General features: G+C 41.6%; 1 long non-coding RNA gene and 1 pseudogene across 1 annotated transcript; one reads left to right on the top strand and one right to left on the bottom strand.

Moving 5' to 3' along the window:
- Nucleotides 1-1,458: 1,458 nt before the first annotated feature.
- LOC134737808 (uncharacterized) lies at nucleotides 1,459-23,940 on the top strand. Its single transcript, XR_010123123.1, has 3 exons — nucleotides 1,459-2,094; nucleotides 21,417-21,629; nucleotides 22,224-23,940. It is a non-coding gene; the product is annotated as an uncharacterized LOC134737808 (long non-coding RNA).
- Nucleotides 2,955-4,003, bottom strand: LOC129030237 (serine-threonine kinase receptor-associated protein-like; annotated as a pseudogene).
- Nucleotides 23,941-24,084: the final 144 nt, after the last annotated feature.

A 24,084-nucleotide genomic window follows, 5' to 3' on the forward strand; every position in this document is an offset into this window, starting at 1 on the left:
AGAGAGTGAGAAAAAGGGGAGGGAATCTGTTTCCAATTTCACTTATGCAATTATTGGCAGGTCCTTCTTCGCTGAGCTAAATCACAACATGGTAGCCGACTTCCCACAGAAAGAGAGAACAAAGAAAGCAGGAGTGAGAAAGTAAGAGTAAGAGACAGAACAAGAGAGAGTGAGCAAGGAAATGTGCACCCATATGCATCCAAATGTGCACCGAAGACGGAAGTCGCAATCTTTTTGTGATCTAATCTTGAAGTGACATCTCATCATTTTTTCATATTTGTTAGAAGCAAGTCAACTTCAGCACATAACCAAGGAGAGAAAATTACACAAGGGTGTGAAATACCAGAACCATGGCTCATTATGGTCCATCCTAGGGAGTATTTGATGCACTGTCCTGGGCAAATGGCAGAAATAAGTTCCATACCAAACCACCTTCACCTCTATCCTTCAATTTCTACTTGGTAAGTAAGCAAAGGTGAGGCTGGACTGAACTCTGCATATTTGTGATAGTTAAACCAAGAGGGCCAAGGCAGAAGGAAAATCTGCAAGTTTAGTGTGGGCCAATGCTGGCATTTTCAAACATACAGCATGAGCTGTGAGTGTCATCTTCAGTATCAATGGCGAGACTTGGTTAACAGTGCCACTCATTCTTTTTGTTCTTTAAAGAAGTGCACATTTCAAATAGCCTTGGGGACTATCGTTCTCAACTTCTATTTTTTTCTGGCTCTAACTTGTGAAGCCATATTCAGTTATTCTAGAAAAGATATTTGAACTTCATGGTCTGACCTCAACTGCAACTTGCTCAGGGGGCTAACACAACTATATCTTCCATTTTCTTTGAGAGGGAGACAACAAATATTGGGCAAAAAGTAAATGCATTTATATATTTTTATATGTATATAAGTATACAGTTAAATGTTGAACTACACACACAGGTTTGAGCTGGGCAGGTCCACTTATGGGTGGATTTTTTCAAGCAAATGCAGATTGAGGGATGCAAAACCTGCGTATAGGGAGGGCCGACTTTTCATATACACAGTTCCGTAGGGCCTACTGTGGGACTTGAGCATGTGGGGATTTTGGTATACACTGGTGTCTGGAACCAATACCCCTCGTATGCCAGGGATGACTGTGCGTGTACATGTATATATGTGTGAGTATATATGTGTGTGTGTATGTGTGTGTATATATTTATATGTGTGTCTATACATGTGCACACACATCACACTTCCCTTGGGACCATCTGGAGTGCCTCAGCTTACCCCACATGTCCAGCTTAGTCTTGGTAGCACAGCCTTCAAGTAATGTGAAAAAAGTTAGGTTTCCAGACTCAACTAGTTTATCCACTAGATCTACCATGTAGAGTTAAATCCAACTTGCCATCTGGTTGCCAGATGAGTACAACAAGCATTTTCCAGCATCTCAACTTACTATTGAGTCACAGCCACAAACAAAAGCAGCAGATACAGCTGCCCAATGGCCGCAGCAGATACAGCTGCCTGATGGCTGCTTTTAGGATGCAATATTTTCTGTCTCTCCCCATGAAATCACTGGTGAGGAGGGAGTCCCCTTTGTCATTTCAGCTGCCAAAACATTTCATGCTAATGAGCTGTGAAGGGGAAGTCGCTAATGATATGAAATCCCTCTTTATGGCCAGGGCTGGGCCAAGGCCACCAGAGGGGTGGTGGAGAGGTTCTTAACAACAGAGGCTGATTCTTCTGCTGGTGGAAGGTGAGAGGACAGGCCAATCCATAAACAATGCCCAAGGACTCTGGGGGCATCGGCCTGTTTCCGTAAGCCTCTATGCCCTTCCTCTCTGACACCTCAAAATTTTATATGGGAGCTTAAGTTAGCTACGTTCAGAGGGAAATAGAAGGAGAAATACTTTTGGCAGATCACCTAGGAAAACTAAAAGTAATTCCCAAGGTACCTGTTTGAATTAAGGAAAGTCCCATAAAAAATTGCTATTCCATTGGAGTCCACGTCCACCCTAATTCAAGCCAGCTGATGGCCCGAAGACGTGAATGAAGCGGTGGCCAAGGGAAGCTTGTGTGGTACGGTGGAAAGACCCCTGCTTGGGAGTCAGAGAATCTGGTACGTGTCTCACTTTGTTATTTTTGGCTGTGTGATATTGTGTAAAACACCAGAATTTTCTGAGTTTTATATCCTTATCTATGTGATATCTTTAGCTACTTCAGGTGATTGTTACGAAATTGAGATTACATCCGTAGAAAGGGATATTAAAATATTGTCACTATTTTTAAAATGTATATATTTTTACCATTTTCTCCCTGTGGCAGAAATTCTGCTACCAGAGGGGTATGATTCTTTGGGATAAGGTGCTGTTCTCTTGGTGACCTTCTTAAAAAGCAAATGTCTTTGAAAAAAAGTAACATGGGATTTGTGAGTGATCAATCAATAGATTTCTTTTCCCCAAGGAGATTTTTGTTTGTTTGTTTTAGAGGCATTTTATTTAGACAACTAAAAACAATTAAATGTTCAGAAGCAGTGTACAATGAAAGAGAAATCAAACCAGTTACTTTATCATGTATTCCCTCTTCTTTACAACTAAAGCAAACAAACAAACAAAGGCATTCTGCTTTAAGGAAAAAAGTCAGAAAAATAAGCCAATATGTTTTTCTTCTCCATAATAACATAAACAGCTACAAGAACCCTAATTGTAATAAGATAAATTGGATGTTGGCTTGTATATATTCATTAAAAAGATAACAGGCCACTGTACTACAAGAGGATAATTCCATCTCTCTTCATCCGATACTCTTGAGTTTTCACTTACAGGTAACACCAAGTTAGTTGTTCCACTAATTCATTTTCCCCATTATTTACTGCTCTTTCTGCCTTAAGCAGAGAGTAACTCTGGAAGGCTGATGCTTTTCTCCGCTTGCTCGTTTTAGTCCATAAGTTGGATACTAACTGCGGCATATGATTGACCCTCAGGCCTTAACATCAGGAGTTGAAGAATAGATGCAATCTGAATTCTCTGAAACAATTTCTTCTAGCTCCTCTTCTGTTGTCTCTGGAAAGCCAATCTTTGGCTTTTCCAGCTCACCACTCTCTTCTTCAGGAAGCACACATTTCCAAAGGCCGTATGTGTTTCCTACCACAGTTTGCCCTAGTCTCAATGTTCCATCTTCAGAACCATTGGCATTGAGTTCTCCATCATGACTAAATCTCATACAGTGAATAGGACCAAAGTATCCCTTGCAGGATTCGAATTCTTCTCCATGGTTAAAATCATACTTATAAAGTTTAAAATCTTCACCACCTGCAACAAGAAATTCTTTCTCAGGGTGAAGAGATGCAGAATTGATGGTTGTAGGAGCTTCAAAGGATTTAATTGGGTCCAAACTTACTGCACTATGAAAAGCAATAGATTGTCCATAAGTTATAACCAAAATCTCTCCCTCAGGAATATATTTTGTACTACTAACCGACATATTAAGATTTAGAGATTTCACTTCTGTCATGGTAGCATGATCCCAAAGTCGAGCAGTTTTGTCATCAGCAGAAAGAATCTGTTTATCCTCACTGCACCATAGGAGCCTTTTTTTATACCAGAAGTGTGACCACTAATTTCCTTAGGTCTTGCTTCGGGTTTGTTCAAGTCATACATGCGTAACTGTTTATCCTATCCCTTGGTTAACAAATAATTACTATCCTGAGTGAAATACACAGTCTTGACAATGTATTTATGAGCCAGGGTCATCAATTCATCTCCTGAGACAGCATCCCACACTTTGGCTGTGAAATCTGCAGCTGCTGTAGCTGCTTTGGTGGCATTCAGTGTTGCACCCCAAACAGCACCTTTATGACCCCAAAACGTTCCAATCCAGTCTCCTGTATCTCCCTGGCGTAGCATAGGTTTACCATCTTCGCAAGCGCTGATTAAGAAATACCTATAAGGCGTGATGCCACTGAAGGCCATATCAACCACGGGCCACGTGTGGCCAGAGCAGGTGAGCAGTGTCTGTCTCATTGCCATGGCAGCAGTGAACCCAGCGACCAGACTGGCGAGCTGAGTGTTGTCGTTGTCTTTTCTCTCTTCTGCTGCAGTGCCTTGGGCTCCTCCAGGCCCCTGCCCTGACACTGGGGCTGGGCTGCAAAACAGGAAAAGGAGGACAATCCAGTGGCACTGAGGTTGGGAAGGGGTGAGGGAGGGGTCAGGGGGTCTGAGACGGGCAAGTAAGAGTCGACCAGGGAGGGAAAAGGAGAAACTGAGTATTTTAAAGTACTGAAGGAATAGGGATGCCAGAGAAAAAAGGATTTGGGAGAAACAGGATGCTATTCTTAAAGAACAAAAATGCGCTCAGAAGTCTGATCACAGGGAGAAGGGGGGCCCTCATGGCAGGGAGACTCATTGCTTAGAGTCCGATATTTGAGTTAAGTCTCTATCTCCCACTGAACAGTAAGTTCTTGTTTCCTGTTCGCCAATATTTTCCCACAGATTATTATAGCGCTTGGTGTACAATAGTTGCTCAATGAATGTTTGTAGAATAAAACTTGCATTTTGCTGGCTTCACCCTTTTGCCCAGAGTCAGCCATCAATCACCTGACTAACACGGGCTTCGGGGCCACTTCTCCTGTATACACTCGCTTCCCTGACCTCTGGCTTCCTGAATCACCAGAAGCCCCGAACAGAGGTGTATGTGGTATGGCCCCTCCTGGAGACAGGTCAATCCCTCATTCTCATCTAGGACTTACTGGAGTCTGAATAGGCATTGATTCCAAGTGTGACATGCAGTTGTAGGTGAAGTCCCTGAGTCAGGCGCCTGGCCTAGAAGAAAAAGCAACATTGCCATCAGAGGCCGAGAAGCCAGTGGACTCCCATCTCTCTGGCCTGACTCCATGAACCCAGGCACAGCCCTCCTCACTGTTTCAGGTTTCAGTTTTTATAACTACACCTTCTCTGATCAGTTTTATGATACTTTTGTATGAAACTACATTAAATATTACAGCTCTTGTGTGATTAGAGGGCAGATAGATAGAGGCTCAGAAAAGTAACAAAACAACAAAAAACCAAACCAACCAACCAAGCGTAGTTTGTCCAGTAACCAAGAAACTGAAGTCAGGGGCCAAGAAAATCAGAAAGTGTCAAATTAGTGAAGTCTCAAATTGGCTTTCACCTAATTAAAATAGCAGCTGAAATTTCCCTTTTTATACAGGGCATTGACAACAGATTTTTTTGAGTGTTGGGTGCCTGATCCTCAGAGCATGCTGAAACACCCTCCCTGGGTTTTGCTGACACAAATGCAAAGGCTACCAATGCTAGGCCTTTGAGAGGGAGTGGGAGGCACTGGCCCCCAAATGGTAAAGTTGGTGAGACTTATCTTTCAGAAAAATTCCCCCTTGTTGATCTTTTATCCTTTGATCCAATATTATTATTCTCCCTTTTTTCCTCTCTAGAAATACACTATTTACTCACTATTTACCTCCTTTACCCAAGGCATGCTTGTGTTTTTTAAAGTTAATATTTAATTGGAAAAGGAATCACTTGGGGTGCAGTGGGAATTTTGTCATATTAAGGTGGTCTTCCTGGAGTCTCTTAAACCCTCCAAAGAAGCAATCACCTAATTCACATATGAGCAATGACAGGATGGCCAGGCGAGATTCTGAAATTTTCAATGTTTATGAAGGAGAGTGGATATTCCTTGGAATGAATGTTTGTTGAACACAGCAGAGATTAACTCAGACTGTGGGGGAAGCTTGATCACAGTACTCAACCAAACCTAGAGCCCAGGGTTGCAGAAATCCACGAGGAAGAGTCCTCATGCCGTGGTGTGAGCTGTCTGTACCTGGGCAATGGCATTTTAGAATCAAGGGGCTGATTGATACTAAACTGAAACAATTCTTCAGTCTAGACAAGGTAAGAAAGCAGGCCAAAATGTGCTTTCAGAATTACAGGCATTATCAGAAATATATTTCAAGAAGGTTTTTTCCTCGTGTAACACTGATATTATAACATGTTTTTTTGGGAAGTGTCACTTTGGTTGGAAGGTGTTCCTAAACCAATTTCTGAATCTCTTTCCATACTGGCTCTAGTTCTGATGCACACAGAGCCTCCCTCGGCTTTTGGGCAGAGTCCATTTGAGACACATCATAGGATCGGGGTCTCCATGTCTTTAGCTCCTGTTCTCACTAAAGTAGGTGAGAGTGAAGCCAAGTGTGAAAAGGGCAACATAACTCCTATTTATCAAGCACAGATTGCGTGCCAGGAGCACTGCTAAGTATCTTGTATATATTATATCTTTTTTGCAGGTTTATTGACATGTTATTGACGTACAATAGATTACATATGTTCAACATGTACAATTTGATGATTTTACATATGTATATACCAATGAAACCACCACCACAATCAAAAATGAACATCTCAATCACCCCAAAGGTTTTCTGATGCCGCTTTTTGATCCTTCCCTCTCACCTCTCCCTGACCCATACCCTCAACCTCAGACAGCCACTCACATGTTTCTGTCACTATAGGCTGTATTTTCTAAATTTTTATATGAATGGAATCATGCAGTATGGCCCCTTTTTCATCTGACTTCTTCACTCAGCATTATTTTGAGATTTATTCGTGCTATTACATATAATAAAAATAGTTCATTCCTTTATATTGGTAAGTATTTCGTTGTATGGATTTCCCACAGTTTGTTTATCCAATCACCAACTGAAAAACATTTGAATCATTTCCAGATTTAGAGCACATTAATTAAGCAGGTTTTAAAACTGAGGTAGTTTGTATCCTTCAATCCCTAGAATGAAGTTCCAGAAAACACACTGTCTGAAAATAGCCAGGAGTCCAGAAGTCAAATTGAACCTTCTTCAAAAGACCAACCTCTTTCTATGAGCAGTCCAGGGATCCAGATGCTTACAAATGTCCAGTGCAGGCTGATCTCAGACACTCCTCACAACAGAGGGGTACTGATGGCTGAGTAGATGGTGCCCTGGGGAAGGCTGAGCCCAAGGCACAGAAGCAGGCAGAGTCCAGTTCCCTGTTTCTCCAGCATCCTTAGGTACAAGCGCACCATCTTGCCCCAGTGTTGGAATTCTTCAAAACCAGAATTGCATCCAGGTCTCTTCTCATTAAAGCACTTCTAATTCCCTCACTCAGCCCCAGCACAGGATGGCGGGAGTAGAGGAGGTTCTGGAGGAAGCCGCCTAGTAGGCATGGGCAATAGAGGGATGATGCCAGTGGGAGGTAGGAGGAATGGGAGGCAAACTCCATGCTGGAATGGCTGCCGAAGAGCATGGGGGCAGAAGCCTCTTCTCTGGCAGTGATCCCAGGTGCTGGTGGTGCAGGATGCTTTCACAGCAGTATTCAGGGCACCATGACACTCCATAGGTTCAGCTTAGTGGACATAACACCCTCCATGGTCTGACCTACAATGATTGGCTCGTGGCTTTTAGTTTTCACACAGTCACACCTCAGGGTAAGCCAGCTCTGCCCTAGGATGCACTGCTTTGTCTGCATCCTCACAGACCTGAACTGCACTCTCATGTCCTGTGCCTCAGTGCTGGCTGGGCCTTGGTCCTATTACATCTTGAACTCAAGGTAATACATCAATGGCCAGGATTCACACTCAGAACCACCTTGAAAGTCTGTGCTGTTACCACTATGTCGCAGAGGTAGGAGTAGATGTCTGTATAAACAACCTTTGGGTAGCAGGTGGTCAGTTAGGCAGGAAAAATAGTTCTGCTACATTATATGTATCAGGAGTATATTGACAGGAACACGTGTTTTGGGAATATATATGTCAGGAACAGCATGAAGAAAGAAAGGCCTTTCCAGTTCTGAGCAAGCTGCATCACACATCTTGCTAAAGTTTTTGCTATATGGAATTGGTCATTCTAGAGATGTCAGTTACCTAGCACAAGAATTGCAAAGAACAAGGTTGGCCATGGAAACCCTTCCTAAGGCAGAGAAATATGTGTTTAAGAACAGGGGCTCAGCAGAAGATGCCTAAGCTACACAGGCTAGGGCAAGCCACTGCCTTTTTGCGTCTGTTTTCTCATCTACAAAATATGAAAAATAATGGAATTTTCTTCAACACTTGTGAAGATGCAATGTGATGATAATTGTTGAGAGTTTAACACTGTGCCTATTGTGGTAAGAGCTCTGCTCTTACTCTGATAGGGGTATTCTCCTGCCTTCACACTTCAGACAGAAAAGCCACCCTCAGCAGCTTTCCAGGGACCGCAGAGGGTCAAAATGACCCCCTCTGTGGATTCCTAGAGTTTTCCAAAGAGGAGGGCAACCAGAAGTCAGCTCTGCTCAGAACTGCTCCAGTGAGATATTGGCATGTGGAAGAAGGCTTATTTGCTTAAATCTACAGGGACAGATACGAAGGATTAATCTGAACTCCTGGAAATTCTCTTTATAAGAATATTTATACTGTACCCAGAACAAGGTTTTTCTTTGCCCATGTGAATAGAGATTACTCTATTAACATTGAGAAACCCACAAGGAAAATTGGATATAAAGTGAGGATCTCTTTGTGCTTGTTTTCCGAGAGTGAAATATTCCTCAATTGCAGGCTTAACTCCCTGGGATATTCACAGTAAACATCCACACACCCTGCCCCATGTGCACTTACACACATACCACCTAGATTACCTAGATTTGCTAGAAGACTTCTGAGATATTCTCCAGAGAAAGAATCCAGATTTGAGTCCTTAGGACAGGGGTTCTCCTTCTACCGATAACAGGTTAAAATTTTAATACTCCTTTCTTACCCTCTCCCTTGTGCTACCCTGTTTGGTGAAAATGTAAATTAGTACAACTTCCATGGAAAACAGTATGGATATTTCTCAAAGAACCATTCAATCTAGCAGTCCCAGTACTGGGTATCTACCCAAATGAAAAGAAATCATTTCATCCAAAAAATACCTGCACTTGCATGTTTATCACAGCACTATTCACAATAACAAAGATATGGAATCAACCTAAGTATCCATCAACGGATGATTGGATGTAGAAAACGTGAGATATATAGACATATATATATATATATGCACTATGGAATACTACTCAGCCATAAAAAAGAATGAAATCATGTCTTTTGCAGCAACATGGATGGAACTGGAGGCCATTATCCTAAGTGAAACAATTAAGACACAGAAAGACAAATAACACATGTTCTCATTTATAAGTGGGATCCAAATAATGTGTACACATGGACATAGAGAGTAGAATAACAGATACTGGAGGTTTGGAAGGGTGGGAGTGTGGGAGGGAGGTGAGGGATGAAAAATTACTTAATGGGTACAATATACACTATTCAGATGTTGGTTACGCTAAAAGTCCAGATTTCACCACCATGCAATATATCCACGTAACAAAATGGCACTTGTATCCCTGAAGTCTAATATATATATATATATATATATATATATATATACATTTTTTTTTTTTGAGATGGAGTCTCACTCTGTCGCCCAGGCTGGAGTGCAGTGGCGTGATCTCGGCTCACTGCAAGCTCCAGCCTCCCGGGTTCACACCATTCTCTTGCCTCGGACTCCCAAGTAGCTGGGACTACAGGCGCCCGCCACCACGCCCAGATAATTTTTTGTATTTTTTAGTAGAGACGGGGTTTCACCGTGTTAGCCAGGATGGTCTTGATCTTCTGACCTCGTGATCCACCCATCTCCGCCTCCCAAGATGCTGGGATTACAGGCGTGAGCCACTGTGCCCAGCAGATATATATATATATATATATTTGAATGACCTACCAAGTCACTCAGACCTCAGCAAAAGATAGAAATTGCTGCCCTTAGTGATACAATCAGATCTCATTCACATTAATGTTGCTGGTCTTTCTTCACATTTTTGGGCAGGGGAGAGAGGGCCTCATTGTTATGTTTCCGACAACTAATCACTTTCTGTGCCCTCTGCCAGCTTGGTTACAATCAGCTTCCTCTGGCAGCCCATCTGGAAGTGAGTTCAATTGCCTGTATGTGGGTGAGTGTGTGTATATGTACTCTATTTCCTTTTATTAACATAGGGACCATTTCTCACCTTGTTTTCTAGCTTTGCAGCCAAACTGAGTACAGGGCTCTTATTGATTTTTGTGGCCTGGAGTTGGGTTTCTTTCAGTGAAAATGAAACTTACTCAGATCAGTCCCATGGAGCATGAAGCAAGCAGAGAAATGAGCCATAAATTCAGGTGTACCCAAGTACGGGCTGCAGTTGGATTTTGTTCTTTCTTTGAGTGCAGGCCAAATGTTGCAGTTGGGCTTACACTGGCTGTACAGGGCAGATTTGTGAAGCTTTTACTATGAAACATACTTTCCATTATTCACCCTACTCACATGAGTTCTGCTAGAAAAAAGAATTCTCACTGTGGATTTGAGTTTACTAGTTCTGAGGCCAGTAAATTTGAAGTAGAGAGGCATGAAAAGGGGGAGGTTTTCTACTCTATCCCCATGTGTTTATCATTGCTGAGCACTTACGTGTTAGGGAAGGAAGAAATGTTCTTATACTGGATTAAACTTTGCAAATAGCATTATTGTTCTGTAGACCAATAGGGTTTTATTTTTTAAAGTCAATGAAATTGACAACTTTTGGAAAGGATTTGAACTGTATTTCTGCTATTTCTGTTAGACAAACACAGCTGAATGACTTCTTAACTCTTTTGTTGGAGTGTTGGACTTGGTACCTTTATTAAAGGCCACTGGATTGAATTGTTATATTCCAGGGATGGGATTTGACCTAATGGAATATCCATATCTATGCAGGGTGAGTGGATTTCTTATCTAGAATGAAACAACCAGCCAGCCAACTTCTGAAGTTGAGAACATGACTTTGGCCCTTCTCTTAATTTCCAAAGGGATTAAATTCATAAAACCTTTTAACCTGAGTTTCACATGTTGAAAAGAGCAGAGCCTGCAGGGGTCGCTCATTCCAAGTATCTTTCTTTTAGTTATTTTTTGATGATATGAAAAGACTGCTGACTGATTGTTTGCTGTTTTTAAATAAAACTTCTGTGAAGACAGTCAAGGTAGAATTTCCTCTTTGTATTTTGTTTGCTTCCTTTCTTTCCACTTCTCTTTGCTCATCTTGCCAAAACTAATGTTTCTCTCTGGCTTTGGTATGCTTTATCCTCTAGCAGGACTTTTGATCTCTAAAGATTTAAAGTTTGGAATAAGCATTGGTGGCCTTGAGTTTGAAAAAATCTTTCTTAATCTCCTTAATGTCTTGCTTTTTTGAACATGCCATTGCCCAGTAATGTGGCTTCACTTATGTAAGTCTAATTAAGCAGTTCAACACAGTATTGGAAAAATATCCGGTAATTTGGAACAGTATAGCTAGGCTGAAATAAGCTTTTAAGAAATCATGAATTCACTGTAAGTGACTCTCAGAACTTTGCCTATAGAACTGGCTTAGGAATCCAGATGGGGCCCTGAATCAAGGAGAGAGTATCTGTCATTCTTAATTCTAGTTGCTATTGATTTAGCAACTCTTAAGGAAGCATGGTAATCTTTCCTTTTCCCCAATTTGTTGTTCATTCTCCTTCAGAGGAAAGGTCATTCTCATTTGTTGGTTATTGTGGAGCAACTTAAGCACAAAACCAGTAAGACCAATGCTCATAGCTAATCTCCATGTGGCCAGCACCTGTGTTCTGTTTCAACACCTGGGCTCATCTGTGCAACCACCTGCAAATTCTGACCACTGATCATGAAGTGAGTTAACTGTGTGGATAAACCAAGCAGATTCACTTCACTCCTGGAAACCTACTGTATTAGTCCGTTTTCACGCTGATGATAGAGACATACCTGAGACTGGGCAATTTACAAAAGAGGTTTAATTGGACTCACAGTTCCATGTGGCTGGGGAGGCTTCACAATCATGGCAGAAGGCAAAGAAGAGCAAGTCACATCTTACATAGATGCCAGCAGGCAAAAAGAGAGAGAGCTTGTGCAGGGAAACTCTCCCTTATATAATCATCAGATCTCATGAGACTTATTCACTATCAGGAGAATAGCACAGGAAAGACCTGCCCTCTGTGATTCAATTGCCTCCCACCGGGTCCCTCCCACAACATCTGGGAATTCAAGATGAGATTTGGGTGGGGACACAGCCAAATCGTATCACCTACCATCAAGGAAAACTACGCTGTTTGAAAGTCTTTTCCAGGTTATTTTGAATTTATATTAAGGATTATATTTTTCTTAAGTATCTTGTGAAAAGTTTTTAAAAGAACAATTGCAGGAAAACAGGGCCTACTTGATAACATATAAGGGTTAGGTCACTTTTTAAAAGACATAAAGTAGTTTACTTTTGCTGAAGTAGCAAGGTCTATAGTTCCTGAAATCCTAGAATTCCCTTATTCTGATAAGACTGGGTATTTAATGGGCAAGGTTCTGAGTTGCCAACAACAGAATCCATTCTGATTAGTTTAATCAGGAAGGGGGTTTATTCAAGAATATTAGGTAGATCACAGAAAATCAAGAAGGGGCAGACAGTAGGCTCTGAGCCATTCAGGAAAAATCGTGGACACACAACAGGAGCTTCTTGAGCAAATTTTCCTTTGCCACTATTGCTTTATATCAGTGAGGAAACCAGGATGGATACCAGCAGCTTCTCCCTCTTCTGATCTTGAAGATCTAGAGGCCTCCATCATCATATCTATTTCTCTCCATGCAGCCAATTCCTCGGGTTGCTAATTTCCAAAATCTAAGACTATCATGGGTAGATCTGATTGGTGGAATCTAGGTTACCCTAGCTACAAAGGAGTTTCGGTATGGAAGATTTCTAGCTTCTACCTTGGGAAGGTGCAACTTATCATATGTGATATTACTAAAAGGTAGAGACGATATCATTAAAATTAAAACCATTTATGCTTCAAAGAACACCATCAAGATAATGAAAAGACAAGTCACAGAATGGAGAAAAGCTTTGAAAATCATATATATGATAAGAGACTTGCATTTCTTGCCTGTAAAGGAGTCTTACAACTCAATAACAAAAAGAAAAATAACTGAATTAAAAATAAGCAAAAGATCAGAATATACATTTCTCCAAAAAAGATATACAAATGGTCAATAACACATGAAAGATGCTTAACATCATTAGCCATTAGGGAAATGCAAATCAAAACTGCATTGAGATAGCATTATGAATCCACTAGGATGGCTATAGTAAAAAAGACAGATAACAGCAAGTGTTGGTAAAGATGTGGAAAAAGTGGAACTCTCATGAATTGCTGGAAATGTAATATGGTGCAGCCACTTTGGACAACAATCTGGCAGTTCTGCAAAAGGTGAAGCATAGAGTTACCCAGCAATTGCACTCCTAGATATATAGTCAAGAGAATTGAAAATGTAAGTTCACACAAAACTTTTTACATCAATATTCATAGCAACATTACTCAAAATAGCTAAAAAATGTAAACAATCCAAATGTCCCTCAGCTAACTAATGGATCAACAAAATGTGTATATCTATACAATGGAAGATTATTTGGTCATAAAAGGAATGAAGTACTGATGTATTATACAATATAGGTGAACCTGGAAAACATTATGGTAGGTAAAAGAAGCCCATCACAATGGATCAGATATTGTATGATTTCATTTCTATGAAATGTATTCATTTTCTAGGGCTGCCACAACAAAGTACCATAGACTTGATGGCTTAAACAACAGACACAGATTTTCTCACAGTCTGGAGGCTAGAAATCTTGAGATCAAGATATCAGCAGAGGTGGTTTCATTCTGAAGCTGCTCTTCGTGGCTTGGGGATGGCCATCTTCTCCCTGTGTCTTCACATGGTCTTCTCTCTGTGGCTGTGCCCTAATCTCTTCTTTTAAGGAACCAATTGTATTGGATTAGAGCCCGCTTTGGTGACCTCATTATTACTTAATTACCTCTTTCAAGACCCTGTCTTCAAATACAAATAGAACCACAACATATGAATATCAGGGGGACACAATTCAGCCTTTAACAGTCTATAATAGGAAAATATATAGAGACAGAAGATTAATTAACAGATGGTTATTGTATTAGTCCATTTTCACACTGCTGACAAAGACATACCTGGAGACTGGGCAATTTACAAAAGAAAGAGGTTTAATTGGACTCAGTTCCACGTGGCTGGGAAGGCCTCACAATCATGGTGGAAGGCAAGGAGGAGCAAGTCAAATCTTATGTGGATGACAGCAGGCAAAAAGAGAGAGCTTGTGCAGAGAAACTCCCATTTTTAAAACCATCAGTTCTCATGAGACTTATTCACTATCATGAGAACAGCATGGGAAACACCTGCCCCTATGATTCAGTCACCTCCCACCGGGTCCCTCCCACAGCATGTTGGAATTCAAGATGAGATTTGGGTGGGGACACAGCCAAACCACATCAGTTGCCTAGGGCTGGACAGTGGTGGGAGGTTTGGGAGATGATGGTTAATGGGTCCAAAATTTCCTTTTGGGATAATGAAAATATTGATTGATGTAACGGTTGCAAAATTTTGTGAATATACTAAAAGACATTGCATTGTACACTTTATACAGCTGAATTGTATGGTATGTGAATTACATCTCAATAAAGCTGTTACACAAAAGAAAAAGATGAGGGGGTTCAGAGATATTAGGCAGCCACAAATAATCAGTGTCTATTACACTACCTTCAGCTGAGAAATTAAGAACAAGCCAGGAAATAATACCCTATGGTCTCCTGGACTAGGCCGAAGTGTCCCCTTTCCTCAGCCTAATTCTAAATCAGCTTGACATGCCCAGTGGGAACACTGGCATTGCTGCTCTTTTGCCACAATGCCAATGTCCTTCTGGAGTCTTTGGGAACAAGGGAACTGGCTGTGACAAATGTCATCCCTTTGATGTCCAGGATGCATGTGGCTGCCTCGGTAAGCACCCCTTTCCTTAGCCAAAGCTCTGAGTGCATCCCTGAGAATCTATATATGGTAGAGGAGGGAGAGAGGTTCTCAGAGACACAGTTTTTTCAGTCCTGGAATATTTTTGTATTTTCCAGTTAAGTGGGCATTCATTAGCCACATAACACCATTTTGGTCAACAATAGGCTTCATATTGGAAGGTTGTCCCAGTAAAAAAATACTGTATTTTTACTGTACTTTTCCATGTTTAGATATATGAATGCTTATCATTGCATTACAACTGCCTATAGTATTCAGTACATTCAGTACATGCAAGTACTCTCTATGGTGTTTACACAATGATTAAATCATCTAACAATGCATTTCTCAGAACATATCCTCCTTGTTAAGCATTGCATGTCTGTACTTCAAAAATGTTTAACCTAGAAGGGCATCTCTGTAAGATTCAACAGAGCCTGCCCTGGTTATTTATTTTGCTTTTTTACAGCATTATCCCTTAATCCCTGTTTGGCTTTTCTGCATTACAAGGCCTCTTACTCATCTCCACTGTGGACTTCCCTCAGACTCTAGTCATTTGCTAATTGGCTTGAGATTTTTTTTTTCCTTCTTGTGAATTTATTTGCAGTTTTATCATTGCTCTAATAGAAGTATGTATAGGAGAAAGTACTTGATAATGGGTGGAGGTGGAGGAAAAGTGTCAATGAAAGCTTTTTTAGAGTAGAACATTTTGGATTTGTGAGTCTTCAAAGATTGATGGGGAAAGAGAAGGGAACATGGGGAGATGTGGAGGAAGAGGAAAGAACCCTCCAGCTACATGAGCAAAGTCAAGGGTACTTGACATAGTCCGGAGCACAGGGGCAGCTGTGAATAGTTTGATTTGGCTTCAATGTAGGCTGCAAAGTGGGAATGGGGCAAGAGGTGAACCTGGACAGGTGGGCTGGGCCAGAGGAAAACCCATAGAGCCAGGGGAGCAGGAGAGAGGCTGTCTAGGCCAGTTGTGTTACAACATACCCTTAAGGCGTAAGTGGTGATTAAACTAAAAGGCTGATGGACATTTTTTAGGGACTGTCTTCTTTTGATTCATCCTGAAGTCTGCTAAATTATTCCAGAATATGGAATCCAGGAACTCTTTTGTGGAGCAATGCAGTGAAATTGGCCCTCATGAGTATTCACAACGAGTATCCAGATAAGCTTAAAATCCATGTAGATAGGTAGAGAAGGAAGCAAAGAGGCAGCTTGAGAGCTCCTGGGTGAAAGGGAAGAAAAAGCCACATTCCATTGCCCGGAGCATAAGTCATAGATGGCCCTGCCCCAAAGGGCTTCAGGAAAACTAAATCCAACCAGCAGAGATAAACCAAAAGTGACTGCAAATGTTGTTTGCAAAAGTTTTAAAGGATACTCTCCTAACCCCAGTGATCCCACTTCTTCCTCTGGATTCAAAGTCAGACATCTTAGAGCTAGAGGCAACAGTCAGGACAGATGATCCATGCTTCTTCCATCCATCCATCATTAATCTATCCGTGTAACTATCCATTCATAATCAGGCCTTTGAATCTCTGGGTTCTATATAATATAGTCCGCGCTCCTGACTTTTGGTTGGAAATACACATGCAGGCACACACACGTACACACACGCTTTTATTTTACAATGAATAAGTGAATGTCTAATAATGAAAATCAGCCTTCTTCATAAGTACCAAGGGAGTATTTTTATATCAGAAAACATTTAATGACAAGGACCACCTTGTCCTTGTCAAGGTGTCAAGGTGTTCACCACCTCCTCTGAACATCCTACTTATAAACACTCTTACTTCTTAATTAACGTCCCCATTTTCCAGTAAATGAATCCTTTTTTCCTAATAGAACTCCCCCATATCAATTTTTGGGTGTCTGGAATAATTTTTAATGACTATCTAGTTATTGTATTTTAAACTCCTCCCCCAAATCTAAGTGATAAATGCCTCACCATTCTCTTCAGATACACACCCCAACTCTGATTCAAATCACAGTCCTTCACTCACAGTCAGGAACCTGCACACTTGGGAGTTTGTCAAAGAAACACCACCTTATGTCTCTGCCCATCTCAACTCCTGTCATCTCTGAGCAAAGCAATCTTACTCCCATTTATGACTCCAATTCTACATCATTGCACTCCCTTGTTTGGGGGAAGTGGACTAGTGGTACAATTTTCCAAGTTCTATTTTGAGAAAGGTGCAAGTTCATTAACTTTGATCAGGACAGGATGGGGAATGCTGAGTGATGTATTTGGCAAATCTTTACACTCATATCTCTCTTGGAATCCTGAGATGATAGACAGATTAGAGAGCAGGGGGAGAGGGAAACTTTTTTATGATTAAGAGAGGCTTCATTGAGAACCTTTTTATGTGTTTGACCTTCTCTCCCCTGGTCCAGTTACCCCTCATGGAGACTCCACAGACCTCTGTTTATATCATTCACGGGATGTGCTCCCTGAAATAAGCTGAATAATATCCCCCAAGATGTCCGTGTTCTTATCCCCAGAACCTGTCAATGTTACCTGATGTGGCAAAGGGGGCTGTGAAGATGCAACCAAGTTAAGGATATTGATTGACCTGGGAAGATTCTTCTGGATTATCCTGGTAGGCCCAATGTCATCATAGTGGTCCTTATAAGAGGAATACAGGAGAAGCCCATGTCACACAGAAGTAGGAGATGTGATGATGAAAACAGAAGGTTGGAGTGATGCAGGGAAAAGGTCACAGGCCAACGAAGGCAGGCAACCTTCAGAAGCTAGAAAAGGCAAGGAAATGGATTCTCTTCTAGAACCTCCAGAGTAAATCAGCCCTGCTAACACTTTGACTTTAGCCCAGTGAAACTGCTCTGAGATTTCTGACCTCCAGAACTGTAAGAGAATAAATTTGCACTGGTTTAAGCCACCAAGTTTGTCGTAATTTGCTACAGCAGCCACAGAAATTAAAACATTCCACTTAATGACATTTCTACTCATAAATCCGTCTCTTTGAATAGAGACCACAAGCTCTTCTGCATCTCCTAGCACTGGGCACCCTGTCAGTTAGTTCCTTCGGAACGCAAGAAACAGAAACATTCCAATCGACTCCAATAAAAGATGTTCAACCTAATGACACATGAGAAAGACAGGAATTGGCAAAACTGTCCCAGCAGCTGCCCTGCTAAGCCTTGTGGCCACTGGAACATCCTTTAGCAAACAGTGTTAGTTTTGGTCATTGGGCAGAAAGGTCAGTAACTCAGCAACATTAGTGGCTACTCCCTCAGACATGTCTGTTTTTGTGAGTCAATTTCTCTTTCCCCTGCTGCCACCAATTACCCAAGGGAGTATTTTTATATCAGAAAACACTTAACGACAAGATCCTGTATCTATTGTTTAAACTCTCTTTAAGAAACAAGCTGATCTTTTGATCTATCGCCACCCAGGTCGGGGCAAAGCTGTCTCATGAAACCAACTTTTCTTTGATGCTGGCCAACCTATAGATAGCTGTTTGGGTGTTGGGTGCTGACCCCTGGTTCAAGCAGCTATGGTCAGGATAACAGAGCTCAGAGACACCTCTCCAATCCACTGGTGCAGAATCCGCTCTCAAAGCATACTTTTTTGAAGGGAAGTGGCCCATGGAGGTACAAAAGAAATGTAAGATGTGGTCCCTGCCCATAAGAACTTTGTCATCTAGGAGTAGAAGGAAAATATATAGAGAACAATTTTATATGGAGATACACACAGACACACACAGACGCACGCACACACACATACACACACATAGATATTTGGGAAATATATATGGAATAGGACAGCATTATATTCAATAGCCAAGTATCCCAATACAGTAAAGTATTCTTTGTTAGATAAATAAAATTAGAGGCCAGGAGCGGTGGCTCACACCTGTAATCCCAGCATTTTCGGAGGCCAAGGCGGGTGGATCACCTGAGATCAGGAGTTTGAGACTAGCTTGGCCAATGTGGTGAAACCCCGTCTCTACTAAAAATACAAAAATTAGCCGGGCATGGTGGCAGGTGCTTGTAATCCCAGCTACTCGGGAGGCTGAGGCAGGAGAATTGCTTGAACCCAGGAGGTGGAGGTTGCAGTGAGCCGAGATTGCACCATTGCACTCCAGCCTGGACGACAAGAGCACAACTTCATCTCCAAAAAAAATATATATATATATTATTACATTATCAATAGCCTTTTTTCTTCCCTAATGAGATATCTTGGCCTATATGAATTCACTTTCATTTCCATGTTTCTTTTGAGCAGTTCCAAGATTTAGCTTCTAATAGGGAATGTAGTAGTTAGGTTTGTTAGGGTTGTAAGCATAGCAGGGTAAACTGAGGCTTTTTTCCCCCTTGCCACCTTTCCGTACCTCTGTAGTTATAGAAAAAAAATAGAGGATATAGAAAAAATATTTTTAAAAACCTAGTGTTTAGGGAGAAGCAATCTAAGCATGGCACCTTGTATGTTCACCTTTTAAAAGAAACCTTTATAATGGCACAATGTCAGGGCCACAGGTTCTCATGAGAAAGAGCTATGTTATGTTACTAGAAGTACAATAAATTGAGCCCAGTTGGGAGTCTTTGAAGAGAAACAAATCCCTAAGGTGAGGTGTGTTTAATTTCTGGAATTTGGGAGAAGAAATCTCAGTTAAGAGAAGTTGTTCCCTCACCTTTTCCCCATTGAGAAGCCTAGACCCCTCTTCTCCCTCCCCTCCCAGGAGTCTGCAGTCACTGGGGAGGAAAGCCAGAGGCATCCTGAGAATGACTGACACAGCCAAAGCTGCCCAATCACTAGAAGAATCTTAGGGCCTGGAGTCAAATTATTTCTGTAGGAAGGAAAATGTTCCCTGGAAAAAAATGGGGAAAGTAGAGGCGTTAAAATGGCAAAAGGGGACATGGGGAAAAAGGCAGAGGGTAGAAGGAGGGGAAGAGAAAGAAGGGTGGGTGAAGAAGAAAGGGCATGTCCGCAAGGAACACCCTCAGAAGGCCTGGGCAGTGAGGTCTCATCTTTTGTGCATTGTAAAGGAAACAGGAGCTAGAGTGGGCTCACAATGCTTGATTTCCTCTCCTTGGTTGGGTAAGCTTTGAGAACAAGACAGAAGCCCTTCAGTGAAAACTGGCTTCACTCTTCCTCCAAACACTGGGTGCTCTTTGTTTGAGGAAGCAGGGAAAAGAAAGATGGAAGGGAGGAAGGATAATTCTGGTCCCCCATGGTCAATAGGCAGGCATGGGTCAGTTTCTTCAAGGGTGCTGAGATGGTATAAAACAGACTGGGGGAAGAATAATTGGAAGGCAAACCTGGAATCAATAGCTCCAAATCATCAAGTCAAAAACGTACGAAATGTTTGGGTGGAGAAACAGGCACAGACAGGGTGCCTATTCAAGTCGGCATTATCTGTTACAGAACAAACTGAATACATAGGCATCATTTTAACACTGCATAGCCAAAGAGTCCCAGAAAAGTTTCTGGTAAGCAAGAAACAGTGAATGGAAATCAATCATCACTAACTCAATATCATAAAATATTACTATAGTCTCATTGTTTAATATTCTGCCTTTACTGACTGACTTTAATGAATATAATCTTATTTACCATGAATTTTATAGATTTATGCATGACCTCAGCTTTCCTAATCCAATTTTTCTCATAAGGTTTACATATTCCTCAATGAGAAATTCTTCCAAGATAAAAGTTTTCACAAAATCTCCACAGTTGGTCATGAACAAAATATTATATGGTCAAGTGGTAGAGCACTGGCCATTAGCTGACAGATAAGTTAGAAGTGTGGCAGATATTTTGAGAGGATAATAATAATGGCCCTTATTTATTGATTACTACTTACAGCCTCTGTGTTCTACAGTCTCTCATTTAATCTTTCAAACAACATGGTGAGGTGTTGTTATCCCCACTTCGTAGATGTGAAATCTGAGACAAGGAAACTGTGAGTGAGTTGCTCAAAGTTTCATTAACTAATAAGTAGCAGAGAGGGGATTTGAACCTAAACCCCTCTGAATCTGAAGTGTGTATGTGCCGCCGGAAGGTGGGGCAGTGGAGAGAGCTTGTGATGGGCCTGGAGGGATGGGTGGGAATTGTATGTGGAAAGTCAAAGAGGAGAAATTCAAACTGGGGCTGAGAGAGAGGAGTAAGGGCAGGGAGGGAGAGCTGGGGAGGCCAACCTCCTTGGGACGAGGTTCACTCCAGAACCCAGCTAAATCTGAAGATGGAAACTGAGTGAGGGCCAAATGCGGGAGCCCTGGAACCACAGGCTGAGGAGTTTCCACATGATTCATCACTGCAAAGGGTGTTCTTGGGATTTCTAGTCTTCGTTTGAATGATGCAACCAGTTCATCTCATTTAAGAATCCTTTAGGCCATTTTAAACGTGATTGTTTTTAGCAACAATGATTTTGGCAGGAAGTGAAGAGGCTGAAGCGTAGAGGGAGGGAGGATAGGGATAGAGAGAGTATGGTGGTTCAGTAGGCTAAAGGAAAATATTTTGATAAAAGTAATCACTCATGTAAACTGATTTTTCTAATTTAATTTCCCTGGGACAGTGTCAGGCCCTGCAAATACAGGGAGAGGAGCAAGGGAAGAACAAATGGATTCTTTCACTTCTGCAGAAGCCTTCAACTTGGATTCAATTGAGAGGTACATGGTGGCTGATTTTTGCAATCAAGCTGAGGAGTTTTCATCTTAAGCTTGGACCTTCATAGCTGACCATGGCAGCTGACTTCTGTTTCCAAATCAACTATCCTCACTTTGGGGAGGTGAGCTCTTGGAGTGGACTGCTGGTTGTGAGCCCTGTTTCAGGAGACCATTTAGTCAGCGCAGTGGAAACTGGTGGATTTTATTCAGGGCCTCTGTGCCAGACACCTATTTATGTTATGTCATTTGGTTCCCCCAATAATCTTGTAAAATTACGATTCCTCTGCAACAGCTGTGGAAACAGGCTCGGCACAAGCACCAAAGAGTACAGAGCTAGAAAGCAGAGGAAAAAGGATTTGAACCTGACTCTTTCTAACTCCAAAGTCAGTGCTCTTTCTCCCCTATCACTGTAGACTGCAGGCTAAAACAAACAACCAAACAAATTAAGCACAGGAGACAGGGAGAGGGAGAAGGAGGAAATACCATGATTAGATTCTAAGGAGAACAAAAGAAAAAAAAATCGAAGAAGTTTGCCTAGTTTAGATGCAAGTTTAGGTTAAGACCTGTAACTTTTGGCCCCCAGTGGAGTGGTCAGCATTGAGCTGGGGGCTGACAAACGTTCTGCTCTCCTCCAGAATTTGACTTTTCTAAAAGAAATCTCTCCGCACCCCATCTTTCTCTCTCTCTCTCTCTCTCTGTCTCTCTCTCCTTCCCAGAAAGAAATGAACCTGAAGCACCCCTCATGATGATGTGAGCATGCTGGATTGCTGCAAGGGCCTTAATCCCTGGGAGATTTATGTCTGTGACTTCACTATGAAAACAAAACTATCTTCCCCGCCCTGTCAGGGTGCAACAATTAGAAAAGAATGTGAGGTTTACTTTTGATGAAGCATGAGGTTCATAATAGAGCCTCTTTTACCAATGGGATGATTCGTAGCTAAAGTATAAAAACCATGGGCTGAAAATGAAAAGAATAAAGAAAACATAACAGAATTCCTATTACCCCTCTTCAGAACAGGGAAACAAAGGCTAAGCTTTGACAATGAACTATAATACATTTTTAAATATTTTGTTCTGCATTAAGATGCAGTATTTTTTTCTGCATTAAGACTCTAAGTCATTGTGCACCTGAAAGTTGGTTTTGTATTAATTTACATAGGATGGACCTACTTTCCCTGTAATTATAAAAACATCTCAAGACATGCATGACAGGTCTTCAGAGAATGCCACTGATTTCTGAGCCACTGCAGATAATTACACATTAATATGGATGGTATGAGGACTCGATCTGATCCCATTCTACACCTGTGAGGATAATGGGAATGCCACCCCTTAGGTCACGTGGGCATAATGGCTTCAGGTAATCTCAAGGCAATACAGTCTTAAGCCAATGAGGATCATAGCAGTAACAAGCTAGAAACTGAACAGTTAGGTAGTCTGGAGGCAGTAGGGCTCAGGGTAATAAATAGTCAAGGCCCAGGCAAGATGCAGACTCAAACAGTCTGAGGTTGTCATGATTAGAGATATCAGAAAAGGCTGAAGACAGTCATAGAACCAAGGAGAGCTAGCAGAATTTTCAAAACCTGCTACTATCTGCTCCTTAACATGGTAGGGGCCATGTTTTGCACCCCACTCCATTCCCCAATACCTGCCATAGATCCTTACCCTAGAGCCATGCACATCAGGGGTTGGTTGAACACCTGAACTCTTTGATCATCATTTACACTCCTGGGCATCAAATCTGTGCTACCAAAAGAAATCCCAATGGGAAAAAGCCATCTCCTAGCCTTTTGAGTAGCAAAATTATCTAGGAGCTCATAACCTTTCCATTTCCATAGCTGAAATCTGCCTGACATTCTCCACTTGGAGTTGAAGTCCAGTTTGATTGAGGTGGGGTAGGTGCTTCATTTTCTAAAAATGGACTGGTTTGAATCCCAGTGAGGTCTAAATTTAGAAACTGAGACCTTGACCTCCTTTTCAACTTTCTGCTTCAGAGAAAGTTACTAATAATCAGCTGCCTAACTATACCAAACCACTTTGGAAGCTCAGTTGAGCAACACAGATACTAGAGTTGGTGTTATATGAAGTAGATTGACAGGGCCTTTATTCAAGGGTAAAACAAAACGCTTAAATCATTTCATATTTTTCTCCTTCCTTCCCCTGAGCTTCTGCAATAATTCACATGCATTTCTGTTAGTTCTTATCATGTATTGTTTTAATTACTTGATTTTTAAACTGTGAACTCTTTGTGGATATAGATCAAGCTTAGAGCCTGATACATAATAGAACATTATATAACAGTTGCTGATGATTGCTTGAGCCCAGGAGTTTGAGACCAGCCTGGGCAACATACTGAGACCCCATTTCTATATTAAAAAAAAAAAAAAAGAATTTGATGCTCAGCTGTACAAAGTGCAGTTAGTGGACAGCCTCCATTGGCAGTGCCTTCAGATTGCATCCTGGGCATTGGAACTGATTCCATGCTCTTCTGCAGCTCCCAGGCAATGCTGAGCTTGGTGGGGGCACTACGGTGTGTCCATTTCTGCCCAATGTGGAACTCTTCTAGTGACCGTCTGT

Source organism: Pongo pygmaeus, chromosome 12 (assembly GCF_028885625.2).
Source record: "Pongo pygmaeus isolate AG05252 chromosome 12, NHGRI_mPonPyg2-v2.0_pri, whole genome shotgun sequence".
NCBI classification, from domain to species: Eukaryota; Metazoa; Chordata; class Mammalia; order Primates; family Hominidae; genus Pongo; species Pongo pygmaeus.